The sequence below is a fragment of the Triplophysa rosa genome, linkage group LG18 (genome assembly GCF_024868665.1).
Source record: "Triplophysa rosa linkage group LG18, Trosa_1v2, whole genome shotgun sequence".
In the NCBI taxonomy this organism is placed as follows: Eukaryota; Metazoa; Chordata; class Actinopteri; order Cypriniformes; family Nemacheilidae; genus Triplophysa; species Triplophysa rosa.
The window spans coordinates 15,805,826-15,820,369 of NC_079907.1; the positions used below are offsets into that span (position 1 = coordinate 15,805,826).

Here is a 14,544-nt window from a genome sequence, read left to right on the forward strand (position 1 = left end):
TAATAATAATCTTGGGGGACAGATTCATTTAAAGCAATATAATCATCTGGTTTTAGCCATGTTTCTGTCAAACAGAGCATGTCTATTTTATGATCTGTTATCATATCGTTAACAAAAAGTGCTTTATTAGAGAGAGATCTAATATTTAGCAATCCGAGTCGTAACAGTTGATTATCTGTATTTTGTTCATGTTTAGTTTGTTTAACGTTTATTAAATTACTTTCAAGAGGTTTACGCATTATTTTATGTTTGCTAATCCGGTGGACAGACACAGTCTCTATTTTGTGATGTTTGGGAGAACGGATTTTACGGATTTAACCAAACAAAAGAAAATTGTACAAAGCCTCTCTTGTCTCAAGGCGTTGTAAAGAGAATAGTTCTCTGGATCAGCAACCACTGCTGCTAAGAACACCTCAGATAGGTAAAGCCACCAGAGTTCACAACCACTGTTGCTTGTTCTTAATAGAGAACCTACTCACTTAGTCACAGAACCACCACCACAAAACAAACAATATTTTCGATCTGGATCAGAGGAGAAGTGTGTGCCTTCACAGCCATCTCTAAACTGCTTTAACTCTCACTCAGTCTAGGGCATACTCTCACCAACGAGCTGCAGCTGTAGATGATTACCCTGTGAACAGGTAGAGCGAGAGTAGCACAACAGAGAAATGGGGAAAACAACATGCCCAATGGCATACGCATACACATAATATCAATAATAATAATAATACGTCCTAGGACGTAACACCCCCACCATTAAGTTTGCAACCTAAGGGTTGCAAAAAGAATCTACTTAAGCACTCCGTTAAAGGAACAGTTCACCCAGAGAAAAAAGTGAAAAAGCCCTGTCATCTCTCAATCACCCTCCCAGCATCCCAAGCCTGCACCTCCCCCGCACCCGCAGAACACAAAAGACATTCCAAAGAACATTGGCAACCGGCATCCACTCACTCGCACTGGTCCTTGTGTCCAAACCTTAGGAGAAAATGGATGTTATTCGGTTACCAACATTCCCCAAAATACGCCCTACAGGGGAAGGAATGCCAAACAGGGCCCGGTTGACAAGACAGTGAGCAAGAGATGACAGTATTCTAGCTCCCGGGGGAACTACCTCACCAATGGTGAAACAGGGTATATAAGCAGATTGGGGCCTCCCTTAATTTTACACATCAGTAGCCCTGGAAAGCCCATCAGCTACTATATTATCTCTTCCCCGGATGTGCTGGATGTTCAGTGTTACACTGGTGCCGAAACCCGGGATGGAAGGAAGTAGGAGCGCCGCGACCGGGGGGTCTGGTCCGTCCGGTTCGCCGTTTGCGGAGGTGATTTCGTCACTCGCGGTCCTCCATCAGGAACAACATTGAGCTTTGCTGCAGCTCTGGAACGACTCGCGGTCCTCTTGCTGAGCCAGGAGGACCACATGGAAACGTACATCCTGGTCCTCCCGGAGCTGCAGCAACGCTCTATGTTGTTACTGATGGACGACCGCAAGTGACGAAATCACCTCCGCAAACGGCGAACCGGACAGACCAGACGGCGCTCCTACTTCCTTCCATCCCGGGTTTCGGCACCAGTGTAACAAGAGTTCATGGGAGATAGGAAGGAAGGAGGCGGGAATCGGTGAACATTCACAAAACTTTAATAAAATAAATAAACAATAATCTAGCAAATAAAAGGCCGGCAGCCACCTCACGGTCGACTGCCGGCCACACGAACATAAACAAACTTAACTGTTTCCGGGCCTGGGTCCTCTCTCTCGATGGGCCGGTCGCTCGTCCTCTTATTCTCCCGAGCTCCCCCGTGAGGCATGCAGGGATCCAGCATGCAGGGCCCCGCCTTACCCGCCCCACGGCTCTCGCCCCGCCTTCCTCTCTACATTCAGGTTATATTGCTGGATAATAAGGGCCCAGCGCATCAGTCGTTGGTTGGAGTTAGCCATACGGGAGAGAAAAACCAAGGGGTTATGATCAGTATAAACATCAATGGGCCTAGCACTACATCCCAGATAAACTTCAAAATGTTGGAGGGCTAACCCCCTAAGGGTTTTTCTCTCCCATATGGCTAACTCCAACCAACGACTGATGCGCTGGGCCCTTATTATCCAGCAATATAACCTGAATGTTGGAGGGCTAACAGCAAGGCAAGGGTTTCTTTCTCTATTGTGCTGTAGCATTGTTGGCATTTTGAGAAATTTTTCGAGTAGTAGCAGATAGAATGGTCGACGCCATGAGAGTCCTCCTGTAGTAAGACTGCTCCCGCTCCAGTGGCACTGGCATCTACCTGAAGTTTGAAGGCCTGATCAAAATTAGGGGCAGACAGTACTGGGGCATGACAAAGAAGATCCTTGGCAGCCTCAAAGGCATTCTCACACTTAGGGGTCCATTCGAAACTTTTAGTGGTACTTAGGAGATCTGTAAGAGGTGACACAATAGTGGAAAAATTACAACAGAATCCCCGATAATACCCACTCATGCCTAAAAATCTGCACAGCTCTCGCTTGTTACGAGGTGCAGGAAACTCAAGTATAGCAGCAACTTTAGCCTCAACCGGTTTGACACAACCCTGGCCAACTTGTTTTCCTAGGTATGTTACCATTGCTTTTCCCACCTCACACTTAGCGAGGTTCACAGTTAGGGAAGCACTAGCCAAACGTTTGAACACCACATCTAGAGTCTCTACATGATCTTTCCAAGTTTTTGAATAGATGACTATATCGTCTAAATAAGCAGCACAATTTGGCACCCCCATCAGCACTATTTGCATGAGACGCTGGAAAGTAGCAGGGGCATTATGCATGCCAAAAGCTAATACGTCATACTGCAGGAAATGATCAGGCATAACAAATGCTGAGATTTCTTTAGCACGTGGGGTAAGAGGCACTTGCCAATATCCTTTCAAGAGATCTAATTTTGTGACATAATTGGCAGAGCCTACCCTGTCGACACAGTCTTCCATTCGAGGCAACGGAAAAGAGTCTGGCTTAGTCAGGGAATTAACCTTATGGTAGTCCGTACAGAAGCGAAAGGAGCCATCTAATTTAGGTACTAATAGACAGGGTGAGCTCCATGAACTCCGACTGGGCACCGCTATTCCATGCTTCAGCATGTACTCAACCTCGGTTCTCATTATGTCACGTTTTCTGGAATTTACCCGGTAGGAATGCTGCTTCACTGGCGGAAATTCATTAACATCAATGTCATGCTGTAACACAGTTGTTCATCCAGGCACATCTGAAAAAAGAGAAGGACAGATTTGCATCAACCTGATAATTTCCTCACGCTGTTCTTTTGACAGGTGGGCCAGGAAACACTGTAGATTATTCAATAAAGCAGAATTTTGCCAGTGCTTAGCAGGAATGTGGGTACTCTTTTCAGCTAGCTCATTCTCTGCCACAGCACAAGCAGCATTAACAACAACTACTGAAGGTAAGACAGGGGTGGGGACAGACTTTTCACCACGCACAATAAACTGCTTCAACATATTCACATGGCAAATTCGGGTTTTACGTTGTCGATCAGGAGTGCAAATGGCATAGTTCGTGTCATTTAAGCTTTTCCTTAATTGCATACGGACCTGAACATTTTGCTCCAGGTACAGAACCAGGGTCAGGCAAAAGTACAAGAACATTTTCACCAGGTTGAAAGTTACGCTGCACACTTGTCTGATCGAAGTGGGACTTCATTCTTGTTTGGGCTACAGCCAAATCTTTTCTAGCCATCTCTCTGGCTTTAAACAGGTGCCCACGAATGGACCTAACATACTCCCGAACATTTACAGGTAAGGATTCCTTAGCTAACAATTGCTCACTTAGTAGGTTCAGGGGTCCCCGCACTGTATGCCCAAAAACCAGTTCGGCTGGACTGAACCCAAGGCTTTCCTGCTCTGCTTCACAAAATGCAAACATGAGAAATGGTAAACTGACAGCCCAATCTCAGCAGTCTGAAACACAATAAGAGCGCAACATAGATTTAAGGGTTTGGTGAAATCTTTCTAGTGCGCCCTGCGACTCAGGATGATAGGCACTTGAAAGTTGATGCTTAACCCCTAACTCTGCAAGCGTTTGTGTGAACAACTTAGAAGTAAAGTTTGTACCTCGATCTGTTTGTACCACACGAGGCAAACCGAAGGTTGTACAGAACTTTATCAATTCCCGAATTATCATTGGAGCTTTAATGGAGCGCAATGGAACTGCTTCTGGGAAACATGTGGACGTACACATGATAGTCAGGATGTACTCGTGACCTGACTTGGATTTGGGCAATGGACCTACACAGTCCATAAGAAGACGCTTGAAGGGCTCTTTCATAACAGGAATGGGGTGGAGTGGAGCAACTGGTACTTTTTGGTTGGGTTTTCCTGCAAGTTGACATACAGCGCATGACTTACAAAAGTTAGACACAGCAGACTTTAACCCAGGCCAATAAAAGTAACGGGACACGCGTTGAAATGTTTTTGTAACCCCCAGGTGACCAGATAGTACATGTTCATTAGCCAACTTCAATACTTGGTCTCTGTAACCGTCTGGCAGAACAATTTGGAAATATTCCTGCAAACCGGAGGAATCTCTCCCTCTCCACCTACGCATGAGCACATCTTCTTCCCAAAAATAAGCCATCTTGTCATTCGATACCTGACAAAAGGGTATAGCAGCTTCAATACATTTTGTCAGCGAAGGATCAGATTTTTGGGCAACTGCTAACCGCTCTCTTCCAACTGTTAGAGAAAGATCACCATCAAAGGTAGCTTTATTTAGCTCAGTAAATACCTCTGGCTTTACTGACATACCGCCTTCCTCAGACCGGTCAGGTAAACTCAAGAAGGTTTCAGAAAGATCTACTACATCTCTCAATTTAGAGGCTTGGGCACGTGTCACTGCACATGCAGGGAAAACTGTAGGATACTGACATGCAAGGTCAGACGACTCACAAACTGTAGGATTACAGATTACAATCGGCCGAGGAAAGACTTAACCACCCGCAAGGTCTTTCCCAAGGATGATTCCCACCCCCTCGATGGGTAACTGAGATCGCACCCTAAGTTTAACAGGGCCAGTTACAAGATCTGACTTCAAGTACACATCGTGCAAGGGCACGTTTAAACATTGCATTCCAATGCCGCGCACAAGCACATCTGTACCAGAATAAGTTTCAGGGGTCAGAGGTAGTAACTCGCCTAAAATAAGTGACTGCGCTGACCCAGTGTCCCTTAGAATGGTAACAGGGGTATAATCAGAATCAGCCGAGAGCGAGACTAAACCAGACATCAGAAAAGGTTGGTATGATGAGGTAGTGGTAGGGTCTTCCTCAAGGGCAGAATGGAGGAGTGCAACACTTTTAGGTTTAGAGCCAAAACTTTTCTGCTTCCATGCCTTACAGTCTGAGATTAAATGACTGGGATCGACACAATAAAAACAGACTCGTTTATCATTTCCAACAGGGGGTTTGCGAATGTTTTTGGATACCGTTAACAGATCATTCTTAGCAGATCGAAAAACACGTTGTACTGGAGTTTTAGGAGATGAAGTTGACATATAAACATTACGATGTATCAACTCGAACTCATCTGCTATCACTGCAGCGTTGGAAAGTGAAGTGACTTTCTGTTCGTTTAAGTGCATGACGATGTTTGCATGAATGCAGTTTTTAAAATCCTCGAGCAAGATTAGTTCCTGTAAATCTTCCAGGGACATAGCCTGGCTGGAAATACACCATTTTTCAAAAAGACCCCTCTTTTCTCTCACAAACTCCACGTAAGTTTGATTGACTGTTTTTGAATGCCTGCGAAACTTCTGTCTATAGGCCTCCGGAACAAGTTCATAAGCTCGTAAAACCGTAGTCTTTACTATCCCATAATCGAGAGAACTGTCAATAGGTAGAGCAGAGCAAACCTCCTGAGCTTTACCCGTAAGGCTACACTGTAGTAAAGAGCCCACATGTATTTTGGCCATTTTAACTTACTCGCTATTCGCTCAAATGCCACAAAGTAGGAATCTACCTCAGTTTCTCTAAATGGGGGTACAAGCTTTATGTATCTGCTCACATCAAAAGTATTACTGGAGGATACCTGTGAAAAGTCCTCAGTGACTGTACTATCTCCAACGGTTAAGGGGAAGGCTAAAGGGGAAGCTTCCTTCCTACGAGGACTTGGAACTGGTTTCCTAGCCACATGTTCTGCCTCGAGCTCCAACTTGCGAATTGTAATATCTCTCTCAGCCTGCCTCTCTACCACACAAAGCCTAATCATCTCAGCCTCGCATTCTTGTTTTTTAATCATAAGATCATAAGCCTTAAAGCAATCATTGGATCTTGGAGCACAGAAGGGTCAGGTTTTGAATTTACACTCTCTTCTACCTCCCGCTGAACCCCAACATCATCACCATCAACATCATCATCATCAGATTGACTAGGCAAAATACCCTTCCCTATTAGCTTCCTCAAAAATTCATCTTTAAGTATCGGTTTAGTCACACCCTTCTGAACAGAAATATTAAAGAAATCAGCGATCAGTAATAGATCCTTTACCGTAGCACGATCAAAAACTTCAATAGTAGGTAAAAGAGTAAACGCAGTGAAATCAAACTCCATTACCTCACAGGCTCACTATACCCTACCTCTCTTCCCCACTCAAAGTCAAAAACAGTCAATTTACGAAGAAAAAGGGTACTCACCACCAATCTTTTAACAGGCACACAAGCCTTCAAGTTGCTGTCAAATGGAAATACAAATGAACGAGCCACCAATTGTTACGTTCCCCGCTTTGTCTAGGGGCGGCAGAGGAGTTGTAACAAAGGACACTTCCGTTCCTCTGTCCCAGAGTGAAAATTCAACGCTTAACTTAGAGGCAAACAAAAAGGTTTTTATTCACAAAACTTTAGTAATCACAAAAGAGTTCAAGGAAGCATGTCTTCAGGAGAAAGTATAGCCTAAAATAACAAACAAAAGGGACTCACTACGATTTAAGGGGAGACCTGACTTCCCTGCAAAAATGGACAAAATAAAATAAAGAAACAACATAGACTGCCCTCACTCCCTCTCTAAACAGAAACAGGAGAAGAGTGGGGGGAGAAGGCTCTTTCTCCCTACTGCTTCCCAAAACAATAAAGACAAGTCAAAATAACCATCAGGTTCACAATACCTTTTAATTACCAAACAGTTTAGCCAAACAAAAGAAAATTGTACAAAGCCTCTCTTGTCTCAAGGCGTTGTAAAGAGAAGAGTTCTCTGGATCAGCAGCCACTGCTGCTAAGAACACCTCAGATAGGTAAAGCCACCAGAGTTCACAACCACTGTTGCTTGTTCTTAATAGAGAACCTACTCACTTAGTCACAGAACCACCACCACAAAACAAACAATATTTTCGATCTGGATCAGAGGAGAAGTGTGTGCCTTCACAGCCATCTCTAAACTGCTTTAACTCTCACTCAGTCTAGGGCATACTCTCACCAACGAGCTGCAGCTGTAGATGATTACCCTGTGAACAGGTAGAGCGAGAGTAGCACAACAGAGAAATGGGGAAAACAACATGCCCAATGGCATACGCATACACATAATATCAATAATAATAATAATACGTCCTAGGACGTAACACCCCCACCATTAAGTTTGCAACCTAAGGGTTGCAAAAAGAATCTACTTAAGCACTCCGTTAAAGGAACAGTTCACCCAGAGAAAAAAGTGAAAAAGCCCTGTCATCTCTCAATCACCCTCCCAGCATCCCAAGCCTGCACCTCCCCCGCACCCGCAGAACACAAAAGACATTCCAAAGAACATTGGCAACCGGCATCCACTCACTCGCACTGGTCCTTGTGTCCAAACCTTAGGAGAAAATGGATGTTATTCGGTTACCAACATTCCCCAAAATACGCCCTACAGGGGAAGGAATGCCAAACAGGGCCCGGTTGACAAGACAGTGAGCAAGAGATGACAGTATTCTAGCTCCCGGGGGAACTACCTCACCAATGGTGAAACAGGGTATATAAGCAGATTGGGGCCTCCCTTAATTTTACACATCAGTAGCCCTGGAAAGCCCATCAGCTACTATATTATCTCTTCCCCGGATGTGCTGGATGTTCAGTGTTACACTGGTGCCGAAACCCGGGATGGAAGGAAGTAGGAGCGCCGCGACCGGGGGGTCTGGTCCGTCCGGTTCGCCGTTTGCGGAGGTGATTTCGTCACTCGCGGTCCTCCATCAGGAACAACATTGAGCTTTGCTGCAGCTCTGGAACGACTCGCGGTCCTCTTGCTGAGCCAGGAGGACCACATGGAAACGTACATCCTGGTCCTCCCGGAGCTGCAGCAACGCTCTATGTTGTTACTGATGGACGACCGCAAGTGACGAAATCACCTCCGCAAACGGCGAACCGGACAGACCAGACGGCGCTCCTACTTCCTTCCATCCCGGGTTTCGGCACCAGTGTAACAAGAGTTCATGGGAGATAGGAAGGAAGGAGGCGGGAATCGGTGAACATTCACAAAACTTTAATAAAATAAATAAACAATAATCTAGCAAATAAAAGGCCGGCAGCCACCTCACGGTCGACTGCCGGCCACACGAACATAAACAAACTTAACTGTTTCCGGGCCTGGGTCCTCTCTCTCGATGGGCCGGTCGCTCGTCCTCTTATTCTCCCGAGCTCCCCCGTGAGGCATGCAGGGATCCAGCATGCAGGGCCCCGCCTTACCCGCCCCACGGCTCTCGCCCCGCCTTCCTCTCTACATTCAGGTTATATTGCTGGATAATAAGGGCCCAGCGCATCAGTCGTTGGTTGGAGTTAGCCATACGGGAGAGAAAAACCAAGGGGTTATGATCAGTATAAACATCAATGGGCCTAGCACTACATCCCAGATAAACTTCAAAATGTTGGAGGGCTAACCCCCTAAGGGTTTTTCTCTCCCATATGGCTAACTCCAACCAACGACTGATGCGCTGGGCCCTTATTATCCAGCAATATAACCTGAATGTTGGAGGGCTAACAGCAAGGCAAGGGTTTCTTTCTCTATTGTGCTGTAGCATTGTTGGCATTTTGAGAAATTTTTCGAGTAGTAGCAGATAGAATGGTCGACGCCATGAGAGTCCTCCTGTAGTAAGACTGCTCCCGCTCCAGTGGCACTGGCATCTACCTGAAGTTTGAAGGCCTGATCAAAATTAGGGGCAGACAGTACTGGGGCATGACAAAGAAGATCCTTGGCAGCCTCAAAGGCATTCTCACACTTAGGGGTCCATTCGAAACTTTTAGTGGTACTTAGGAGATCTGTAAGAGGTGACACAATAGTGGAAAAATTACAACAGAATCCCCGATAATACCCACTCATGCCTAAAAATCTGCACAGCTCTCGCTTGTTACGAGGTGCAGGAAACTCAAGTATAGCAGCAACTTTAGCCTCAACCGGTTTGACACAACCCTGGCCAACTTGTTTTCCTAGGTATGTTACCATTGCTTTTCCCACCTCACACTTAGCGAGGTTCACAGTTAGGGAAGCACTAGCCAAACGTTTGAACACCACATCTAGAGTCTCTACATGATCTTTCCAAGTTTTTGAATAGATGACTATATCGTCTAAATAAGCAGCACAATTTGGCACCCCCATCAGCACTATTTGCATGAGACGCTGGAAAGTAGCAGGGGCATTATGCATGCCAAAAGCTAATACGTCATACTGCAGGAAATGATCAGGCATAACAAATGCTGAGATTTCTTTAGCACGTGGGGTAAGAGGCACTTGCCAATATCCTTTCAAGAGATCTAATTTTGTGACATAATTGGCAGAGCCTACCCTGTCGACACAGTCTTCCATTCGAGGCAACGGAAAAGAGTCTGGCTTAGTCAGGGAATTAACCTTATGGTAGTCCGTACAGAAGCGAAAGGAGCCATCTAATTTAGGTACTAATAGACAGGGTGAGCTCCATGAACTCCGACTGGGCACCGCTATTCCATGCTTCAGCATGTACTCAACCTCGGTTCTCATTATGTCACGTTTTCTGGAATTTACCCGGTAGGAATGCTGCTTCACTGGCGGAAATTCATTAACATCAATGTCATGCTGTAACACAGTTGTTCATCCAGGCACATCTGAAAAAAGAGAAGGACAGATTTGCATCAACCTGATAATTTCCTCACGCTGTTCTTTTGACAGGTGGGCCAGGAAACACTGTAGATTATTCAATAAAGCAGAATTTTGCCAGTGCTTAGCAGGAATGTGGGTACTCTTTTCAGCTAGCTCATTCTCTGCCACAGCACAAGCAGCATTAACAACAACTACTGAAGGTAAGACAGGGGTGGGGACAGACTTTTCACCACGCACAATAAACTGCTTCAACATATTCACATGGCAAATTCGGGTTTTACGTTGTCGATCAGGAGTGCAAATGGCATAGTTCGTGTCATTTAAGCTTTTCCTTAATTGCATACGGACCTGAACATTTTGCTCCAGGTACAGAACCAGGGTCAGGCAAAAGTACAAGAACATTTTCACCAGGTTGAAAGTTACGCTGCACACTTGTCTGATCGAAGTGGGACTTCATTCTTGTTTGGGCTACAGCCAAATCTTTTCTAGCCATCTCTCTGGCTTTAAACAGGTGCCCACGAATGGACCTAACATACTCCCGAACATTTACAGGTAAGGATTCCTTAGCTAACAATTGCTCACTTAGTAGGTTCAGGGGTCCCCGCACTGTATGCCCAAAAACCAGTTCGGCTGGACTGAACCCAAGGCTTTCCTGCTCTGCTTCACAAAATGCAAACATGAGAAATGGTAAACTGACAGCCCAATCTCAGCAGTCTGAAACACAATAAGAGCGCAACATAGATTTAAGGGTTTGGTGAAATCTTTCTAGTGCGCCCTGCGACTCAGGATGATAGGCACTTGAAAGTTGATGCTTAACCCCTAACTCTGCAAGCGTTTGTGTGAACAACTTAGAAGTAAAGTTTGTACCTCGATCTGTTTGTACCACACGAGGCAAACCGAAGGTTGTACAGAACTTTATCAATTCCCGAATTATCATTGGAGCTTTAATGGAGCGCAATGGAACTGCTTCTGGGAAACATGTGGACGTACACATGATAGTCAGGATGTACTCGTGACCTGACTTGGATTTGGGCAATGGACCTACACAGTCCATAAGAAGACGCTTGAAGGGCTCTTTCATAACAGGAATGGGGTGGAGTGGAGCAACTGGTACTTTTTGGTTGGGTTTTCCTGCAAGTTGACATACAGCGCATGACTTACAAAAGTTAGACACAGCAGACTTTAACCCAGGCCAATAAAAGTAACGGGACACGCGTTGAAATGTTTTTGTAACCCCCAGGTGACCAGATAGTACATGTTCATTAGCCAACTTCAATACTTGGTCTCTGTAACCGTCTGGCAGAACAATTTGGAAATATTCCTGCAAACCGGAGGAATCTCTCCCTCTCCACCTACGCATGAGCACATCTTCTTCCCAAAAATAAGCCATCTTGTCATTCGATACCTGACAAAAGGGTATAGCAGCTTCAATACATTTTGTCAGCGAAGGATCAGATTTTTGGGCAACTGCTAACCGCTCTCTTCCAACTGTTAGAGAAAGATCACCATCAAAGGTAGCTTTATTTAGCTCAGTAAATACCTCTGGCTTTACTGACATACCGCCTTCCTCAGACCGGTCAGGTAAACTCAAGAAGGTTTCAGAAAGATCTACTACATCTCTCAATTTAGAGGCTTGGGCACGTGTCACTGCACATGCAGGGAAAACTGTAGGATACTGACATGCAAGGTCAGACGACTCACAAACTGTAGGATTACAGATTACAATCGGCCGAGGAAAGACTTAACCACCCGCAAGGTCTTTCCCAAGGATGATTCCCACCCCCTCGATGGGTAACTGAGATCGCACCCTAAGTTTAACAGGGCCAGTTACAAGATCTGACTTCAAGTACACATCGTGCAAGGGCACGTTTAAACATTGCATTCCAATGCCGCGCACAAGCACATCTGTACCAGAATAAGTTTCAGGGGTCAGAGGTAGTAACTCGCCTAAAATAAGTGACTGCGCTGACCCAGTGTCCCTTAGAATGGTAACAGGGGTATAATCAGAATCAGCCGAGAGCGAGACTAAACCAGACATCAGAAAAGGTTGGTATGATGAGGTAGTGGTAGGGTCTTCCTCAAGGGCAGAATGGAGGAGTGCAACACTTTTAGGTTTAGAGCCAAAACTTTTCTGCTTCCATGCCTTACAGTCTGAGATTAAATGACTGGGATCGACACAATAAAAACAGACTCGTTTATCATTTCCAACAGGGGGTTTGCGAATGTTTTTGGATACCGTTAACAGATCATTCTTAGCAGATCGAAAAACACGTTGTACTGGAGTTTTAGGAGATGAAGTTGACATATAAACATTACGATGTATCAACTCGAACTCATCTGCTATCACTGCAGCGTTGGAAAGTGAAGTGACTTTCTGTTCGTTTAAGTGCATGACGATGTTTGCATGAATGCAGTTTTTAAAATCCTCGAGCAAGATTAGTTCCTGTAAATCTTCCAGGGACATAGCCTGGCTGGAAATACACCATTTTTCAAAAAGACCCCTCTTTTCTCTCACAAACTCCACGTAAGTTTGATTGACTGTTTTTGAATGCCTGCGAAACTTCTGTCTATAGGCCTCCGGAACAAGTTCATAAGCTCGTAAAACCGTAGTCTTTACTATCCCATAATCGAGAGAACTGTCAATAGGTAGAGCAGAGCAAACCTCCTGAGCTTTACCCGTAAGGCTACACTGTAGTAAAGAGCCCACATGTATTTTGGCCATTTTAACTTACTCGCTATTCGCTCAAATGCCACAAAGTAGGAATCTACCTCAGTTTCTCTAAATGGGGGTACAAGCTTTATGTATCTGCTCACATCAAAAGTATTACTGGAGGATACCTGTGAAAAGTCCTCAGTGACTGTACTATCTCCAACGGTTAAGGGGAAGGCTAAAGGGGAAGCTTCCTTCCTACGAGGACTTGGAACTGGTTTCCTAGCCACATGTTCTGCCTCGAGCTCCAACTTGCGAATTGTAATATCTCTCTCAGCCTGCCTCTCTACCACACAAAGCCTAATCATCTCAGCCTCGCATTCTTGTTTTTTAATCATAAGATCATAAGCCTTAAAGCAATCATTGGATCTTGGAGCACAGAAGGGTCAGGTTTTGAATTTACACTCTCTTCTACCTCCCGCTGAACCCCAACATCATCACCATCAACATCATCATCATCAGATTGACTAGGCAAAATACCCTTCCCTATTAGCTTCCTCAAAAATTCATCTTTAAGTATCGGTTTAGTCACACCCTTCTGAACAGAAATATTAAAGAAATCAGCGATCAGTAATAGATCCTTTACCGTAGCACGATCAAAAACTTCAATAGTAGGTAAAAGAGTAAACGCAGTGAAATCAAACTCCATTACCTCACAGGCTCACTATACCCTACCTCTCTTCCCCACTCAAAGTCAAAAACAGTCAATTTACGAAGAAAAAGGGTACTCACCACCAATCTTTTAACAGGCACACAAGCCTTCAAGTTGCTGTCAAATGGAAATACAAATGAACGAGCCACCAATTGTTACGTTCCCCGCTTTGTCTAGGGGCGGCAGAGGAGTTGTAACAAAGGACACTTCCGTTCCTCTGTCCCAGAGTGAAAATTCAACGCTTAACTTAGAGGCAAACAAAAAGGTTTTTATTCACAAAACTTTAGTAATCACAAAAGAGTTCAAGGAAGCATGTCTTCAGGAGAAAGTATAGCCTAAAATAACAAACAAAAGGGACTCACTACGATTTAAGGGGAGACCTGACTTCCCTGCAAAAATGGACAAAATAAAATAAAGAAACAACATAGACTGCCCTCACTCCCTCTCTAAACAGAAACAGGAGAAGAGTGGGGGGAGAAGGCTCTTTCTCCCTACTGCTTCCCAAAACAATAAAGACAAGTCAAAATAACCATCAGGTTCACAATACCTTTTAATTACCAAACAGTTTAGCCAAACAAAAGAAAATTGTACAAAGCCTCTCTTGTCTCAAGGCGTTGTAAAGAGAAGAGTTCTCTGGATCAGCAGCCACTGCTGCTAAGAACACCTCAGATAGGTAAAGCCACCAGAGTTCACAACCACTGTTGCTTGTTCTTAATAGAGAACCTACTCACTTAGTCACAGAATCACCAAAACAAACAATATTTTCGATCTGGATCAGAGGAGAAGTGTGTGCCTTCACAGCCATCTCCAAACTGCTTTAACTCTCACTCAGTCTCGGGCATACTCTCACCAACGAGCTGCAGCTGTAGATGATTACCCTGTGAACAGGTAGAGCGAGAGTAGAACAACAGAGAAATGGGGAAAACAACAAGCCCAATGGCATACGCATACACATAATAGCAATAATAATAATAATAATACGTCCTAGGACGTAACACATGGGTGCCTAGAATTCGGGCCCGGTAGTTCTCACGTTATCCTGAGACCCCAGACCAGGTTACGTGCCCAAGGTTACCACCACTTCCTTCCGGGACCAGGTGGTGAACCTGCAGGCGCTC

General features: G+C 44.9%; 1 protein-coding gene across 9 annotated transcripts in view; it reads left to right on the forward strand.

Annotated features, from left to right (window-relative positions):
- myocd (myocardin) overlaps positions 1–14,544 on the forward strand; it is a 270,135-nt gene that overhangs the window by 17,950 nt on the left and 237,641 nt on the right. Inside the window, exon 1 of one of the 9 annotated variants that reach the window (XM_057358975.1) lies at positions 10,205–10,264. The exons of the other annotated variants lie outside the window; for them this stretch is intronic. The gene's annotated coding sequence lies outside the window, so the exon portion shown is untranslated. Of the gene's footprint in view, positions 1–10,204; positions 10,265–14,544 lie in introns of those variants that run through there. 9 annotated transcript variants of the gene reach the window in all.